Here is a 6,841-nt window from a genome sequence, read left to right on the forward strand (position 1 = left end):
GAAATCAACCAATAACAAATGCTGGCGGGACTGTGGGGAAAGAGGAACACTGCTCCACTGCTGGTGGGAGTGTAGACTGGTGCAACCACTGTGAAAATCAGTATGGAGATACCTCAAAGAACTAGGTCTGGTATTCCCATTTGACCCTGCTATTCCACTGCTGGGGATCTTCCCCAAAGAATGAAAAGAATCATACCACAGTGATATATGTGCACCCATATTCTTAGCAGCACAGTTTGTAATAGCTAAAACTTGGAAACAGCCCAAATGCCCATCAACTGGAGACTGGATAAAGAAAACGTGATTTTTTTATAAAATGGAGTACTGCTCAGCCATCAAAAATGAGAAATTAGAGACATTTATAGCTAAGTGGATGCACATTGAAGCAATACTCTTAAGTGAAATAAATAGGACACACATGTGTAAATACTGAATAGTTTCTCTGGTGTGAGAAACTGAAAGTGTAAATAAGGACTAAATGTATAATAGGTAATGTGAAATAGGAAGAAAAGGGGCAAAGGGGAAGGAAGTGGGAGGGCTAGGGGAAAGGATAGAAGGGAATGGGATTAATATGAGAAAATGGAAAAATAGGAACAAAATCTTTGTAAATAGGGAGGACTGGAGGGGTTGAAGGGAGGGCTGGGCAAGGGTGAAAAATAAGAACCAAGAGAGACTATGTAAAGGTGCAAATTTCCAATGATGAATGTCATTATATTGTATACCTAAAATGTACCAATGATTAGAATGAATAATCGGTAATGCAAAATAGGAAGAAAAGGTCCAAAGGGGTAGGGGTAGTGGGAGGGGCAGGAGAAAGGAAAGAAGGGAAAGGAAAAAATGCTGAGAAATGGAAAAAATGGAAATAAAGTCTTTGTAAATAGGGAAGGGTGGAGGGGGTGAAGGGAGGGCTAGGAATGGGGAAAAAATAAGAACCAAGATGCATTATGTAAAGCTACAATTCTCAATGAGAAAAAAAAAAGATACTATATGTGCAAACATACATCCATACCCAAATACAGTATGCATGCCTTACAAAGGTCTCAGTTCTTCTGGAGTTGTCCACAGTTCCTGGATTTCACTCCAGTATTTGAGCCTTTGTTCAAGGTGGACCTCTGCATGGATTGTCTTCACCTTCTGTCGATGTAGTGAGCATTTTATCTTTTAGGGCTAGCTCAACAGTTATCATTTCTGAGAAAGTTTTCCTTAGTCTTTTAGGTGAAACCAACTGCTGTTTTCTTTGTGCCACCACGTGTCCCTGTAGACACTTTATGTATAGCCAGCCACTCTCTATTTGTGATTATTTGTTTACATATCTCTTTCTACCTGAGGACCAGGATTATGTTCCATCCATCTTGGTGTTCCAGAGCCTATCATGGGACCTGGAAGCTGAACAGATATTTATGACATGAACCCCGTCTTCCGGATGATGCGGTTCTAGGGAGAGTTCTAGCCAGCTCTTGAGTGATAGGCATATAGGGGAGCCAAGTCTCTGGCACCCTGGGTCATTTGGAAAGAGGTGGCCACAAATGTCAAGAGTAAACACATCCTTCCATACCTCGCATACCTTTGGTTCCAATCTAGCAATTCTGCCAGTTAGGTGCTATCATTGTGGGTCTAGTGCTGCTATGCCTATAGATGTTCATATAAACTGTGGTTGTTAAAGAAAACTTGATTTTTTTCCCCATATGATTTCCAGGTTCTTCTACTATAGCTTTAAAAAATAAGATATCTATTGAAGCATGAAAAACAAAAGAAAAAAGAGAAAAAGAAAAATTTTTAAAGAGTAGAAAAGAAGAAAAAAAATAAAAATAAGAGCAAAAAAATAGTGGTAATTTTGCAAATAACAAATAAAAGATACAAATGCAGGAGGGCCTCCTTCAGGGTATGTCTCTGCTGTCACAATGGACAACATGGGCAGCAGTGTGCAGTTATAGGTCAACAAGTCTCTGTAAGCCAGTAGCAGACCCGTGAGATTCAGGCAGATTTCTGGCTGCAAGTCCCAAGTTGAGCTCCCTGTCCTCCTGCAGGGTTGCACTCTGCAAGGTTCTATTGCAGATTCCAGCTGCCTTTCCCCTGAAGATAGTCCAGGTTCCAATGGGAGGTGCTGATCCCTCCAACTTACCAAGCACGGTGGTCTGGTGTGCCTTTATTGCAGAGATTCTCTTCACTTTTCCAGTGGGCTTGTTTTCATCAGGGAGCCTGAGAGAGGACTTCTGTCTGTTGTTCACTTCTGCAGCTCAGGACAATGGCTTTTTTGTCTCCCTGTGCCTCTGTAGTATGGAACCAAGTAGCTGCACAGCCAAGAGTCCAGAGGCCGTGGGGGGTGGGGTCTGTTGTTGCAGGCGCTGTACTGCCAAGCTGGTGGCTGGTGGGTGTGCCCCGGTGGTCCTCACCGTGTCCTGGTTGCAAGTGGGCAGAGCGAGCAGGTTGTAGTCAGTCTGCAACCAATCTCCCCACATGGCCAAGTTGGCCGTTGGTCTAGTTTTAATCTTTGCCAAGTTGAAACCCATTTTTTCCAGCACCATTTATTAAAGAGGAATTCATCTTGAAACAGTAAAGTTAAGTGAATTAAATCAGACACACAGGTTTGAACATCGCATGGTTTCCCTTACATGAAAAATTTAACATATAAATAAAGTACAAAATAAAAGACAGATATTAGGAAAAAAAAGAGAGAGAAAAATTATTATATTCTAAGTATGTTTCTGCTTTTGGTTTCTAGTTTCACTCCAATAGCATGTGAGAGGGAGCTCACTTTGCAGGGTTAGCATTTCTTTGGATATGTTAAGGTCTTTATTTTTGCTGTGAGAATGGTCTGTTTCGAGTAAAAATTTCCAGGATAGGAAAATCTATGAAGATAGAGGGTAGCTCGGTGGTTGCCTAGATTTAGTGGGGAGGGATTGGGAGATAATAGCAAGGAGGTTAGAGTGTTTTGCTTTGGCATAAAAAATGATCTAAATTTGATTGTGGTCTTGGTTGTACAACTCCGTCAATATGGTGAAATCTACTAAATCATATATTTTAAGTTTTTATTTTGGTACTGGAGATGGAACTCAGGTCCTTGCACTTGTGCAGCAGGCAACGAATCCACTGAGCTAAATCCCTGGCCCCATAAGTTTTTAAATTGTATAGTATGTAAATTTTAGTTCAATAAAGTTATGATTTTAACAATTTTTAATAAAAAATGAAAAATATATTATAACATGTACCAACTCCTCACAAGAAATGTATTATGAACTACAAACTTGTACTAGTAAAAATAAAATTTTAAAAAGCCTTTACCAGATTCCTACTGTGCTTAGAATAAACTCTGAGCTCTTTCCTGTGGCCTATAAAACCTTTAAAAGATGTTCTCTCTACAGAGTTATCTAAAAAATAACTGCAGATGTCCATCAAAAAACAAAACACGTACAAGAAGGTTCATACCAGCAACATTATTCATAATAGTCTGTAACTAGAAATAACTCAAATATCTAACAGTAGGATGAATAAATAAAATGTCATATAGTCCTATAATGAATCACTAAAATTTACAGCCAAAAATAGAAAATAAAAATGAACTACGGTGACACTCAATGACATGGATAAATTTTACTGACATCAGGATGAGTAAAGAAGGCAGATACAAGCATACACTGATGAACAAGCAAACCTGATCAATGCTGACAGAAACATGAGGAGCACCCAAGAACTTGTTACAAATGCAAATTCTTGGACCTCCCCCAGATCTGTGGAATCAATCTGTAAGAGTGGAATCCAGTCATCTGTACCTTCACAAGCCCTCTAGATGATTCTGGACTACTGATTACCACTCAGGAAGGTATTCACTGGATGGGCCCATGTGAAAGCCTTCTATGACTCTTGACATGTTTTACAGCGTCTAAGACAATAGGTAGAACAACAGCGGGAAGGACAAATAAAATTTTAAAATAAAATAAAATAAGCAAAGCAGTCAAATTCAGAAAGTAAGGGCAGTGGGCTGGGTTATTGAAACTAGAAATGGAGCTGCTGAGTGAATATGAAGTGGAATGGAAGAAGTGTGGCCAAAGGTAGGCCAACTGGTGCTAATGGAATTTACCAGGCTGGTGCTGTCCATCATAGCTCAGCTGCCTCCTTGCTCTCCATCCTCCACCACTAAGCTTGGAGAATCCCCTCATTTGTTCTCCCCACCAAGTAGTGTTTAGGCATGGTCCTTATTTGCTGACCTGTCTGCCTTTCAAACTTTCTTCCCAATTAATAGGACTCTCATCTCCTTAATGGATCGAGTCAATTCTGTTCCAAAAGACATTTCATTTGGCTGTGGCTCTGGGTGGTGGGGGAGGGGGGCTGAGCTCACTGATTTTGCCAGAGTCATCAGTTTGCTGTGCACTCCACCAGTCCACTTACTTTAGGAGCCTGTCAGGAAGAAGGTGAGGTACCCAAGCCAGTGCTGTGTCCAAAGCTGGCTGCTTGGGTGCATGGCTCTGACGACTCTGACCTGGGAGCTGGTCTGGGAAATTCACAGTACTCAACAGGTTAGGGGCCAATTAATGTTGGCTTCTTCAGGACCTAGAACTATAGATGGCTCAAATTAGATGAACTTTATTTTTTTAAATTAATTTTATTGGTACATTTTAGGTATACAATATAATGACATTCATCATTGGAAATTTGCACCTTTACATAATCTCTCTTGGTTCTTATTTTTTTCCCCATTCCCCTGCCCTCCCTTCAACCCCTCCATCCCTCCCTATTTACAGAGGCTTTGTTTACTTTTTTTCATTTTCTCAAATTCATTCCATTCCCTTCTTTCCTTATGACTTCCCCTTCCCCTTTGCCCCTTTTCTTCCTATTTCACATTATCTTTTATACCTTTTAGTCCTTATTTACACTTTCAGTTTTTCATACTAAAGAAAGTATTCAGTATTTACACATGTGTGTCCTGGTTATTTCACTTAAGAATATCACCTCAATGTGCATCCATTTAGCTATTAATGTCTCTAATTTCTCATTTTTTATGGCTGAGTAGTACTCCATTTTATTAAAAACCACATTTTCTTCATTCAGTTTCCAATTGATGGGCATTTGGGCTGCTTCCAAGTTTTAGCTATTACAAACTGTGCCGCTATGAACATGGGTGCACATATATCACTGTGGTATGATTCTTTTAATTCTTTGGGGAAGATACCCAGCAGGGGAATAGCTGGGTCAAATGGGACTTCCAGTCCTAGTTCTTTGAGGTATCTCCATACTGATTTCCACAGTGGTTGTACCTAGAAGAACTTTAGAGGGTTTCTGCTGTCCTCTTATTGCCTTCATGGGGAAACTGAAGTCCAGGACCACAAGGCAAAGTAGGGCTTGCAAGAAGGGCGTTTTGTAAATATTCCAACAATGTCATCCATGTTTCTCCCAAAAGAGGTAAAATAAGTGGCTGCATTTCTAGTTCCTACTCCTGCTTATTTTTTAATCAGTGAAAGTTGTCTCTCAGAACAATGAGCTTATAATGGAAATATGTTTCTATTGAAACCCCACTTTATTCCCAGAGAAGTAGTTTTCCTCCTCGAGCCTTAGAATTCAAGATGCTTACCTCAGAGACCTGAAGAGTCAGGGCCATATATTTCACAATGGCTTGCCACTCCCTAGGACTGCATTCAGACCAGTACCTGGCCCTAACATTTGAATTGAAGCATCCCAATTTTCATTCTCCAGTTCATTTGGGCCTTGCACTAAGCACCATGATGGCACCATGTGCCATGGGAGACACAACCTCCTACTTCGAGAACTCTGCCTGAGAGACAAAGATACTCTGTGGAGTAGACTTACAGACAGAGAGACATGGATTCACAGCACCAGGTCTACCACTTCCTAATTACAGGATATTAGTCAAGTCATCATCTCTCTTAGCCCCATGTCCCTCCTCTATAAAATGGAGATGGTAAAATCTGCTTTTCAGAGTTGTGTAGACAAAATAATGTTCATAGAGTATATACACAGTGCCAGGCACATGGTAAGAGCTCATTAAATGATGATCTGTGATTTTCATTAGCCAACTCAGTCTTAAGCAAGTACTTTCACCTCTGGAACCACCAGGTATCTTATCGTATTTCAAAAGGAGATGATAACCCTATTTGCTTGATAGGGTTGTAATGATTATTCAGTGAGACTGTGTCTCTGAAATGATTTGCCCCATGCCTACCCACCACATGGTGGGCATTCAGCACCTGTGTGTTGAACTTGAATAGAGACCAGAGAGGACATCCACGTAGGCAAAGGTTGGATAAAGAGGGCCTGAGCCACCACTTTCCCAAAAGCAAGGGTCTTGGCATTCAGTTAGAAGAGCTGGTAATTACAGGGCTATCAGCACCAAGTCATTTATCTTAAAGACAGGAATCTGATCAGGGTTTGTTATAAAAAGATTTTATCCAATAACACTAGCTTGTTCAACATCAGTTCCTGTCACCTGGATTTTCTACATTTCTCAAAGTCCCTGTCAGAGTTCATTTTGAACTCAGTGACAAAACAGGAAGAACAGAGTCCAGGACACAGTTCTGCCATAGCTGGATACCTTGATTCTATTTCTTGTACCATGGCAGCTTAGTCTGAGTACGGCAAGGGGGTGAGAAGCACTTGGACTGGTGAGATACATAGACTTATCTTTAAACAACACTTAGATAGCAAGAGCAGTGCTGGACATGGATCCTTGATAAGTGCTATGAGAGCATAAAAAGCACCAAAACATCTTCTTGGGAGGCACAGAAAGGCCTCCCAAGAAGAAAGGAGAATGCTTTTTTCCCTTTGTTACAAGGGGTGGAACCCAGGGCCTTGTGCGTGCTAGGCAAACACTCTGCCACTGAACCATACC

This window comes from Heterocephalus glaber, unplaced genomic scaffold (assembly GCF_053883595.1).
Source record: "Heterocephalus glaber isolate CG9 unplaced genomic scaffold, H.glaber_assembly_v1.0 deba00001729, whole genome shotgun sequence".
Lineage (NCBI taxonomy): Eukaryota > Metazoa > Chordata > Mammalia > Rodentia > Bathyergidae > Heterocephalus > Heterocephalus glaber.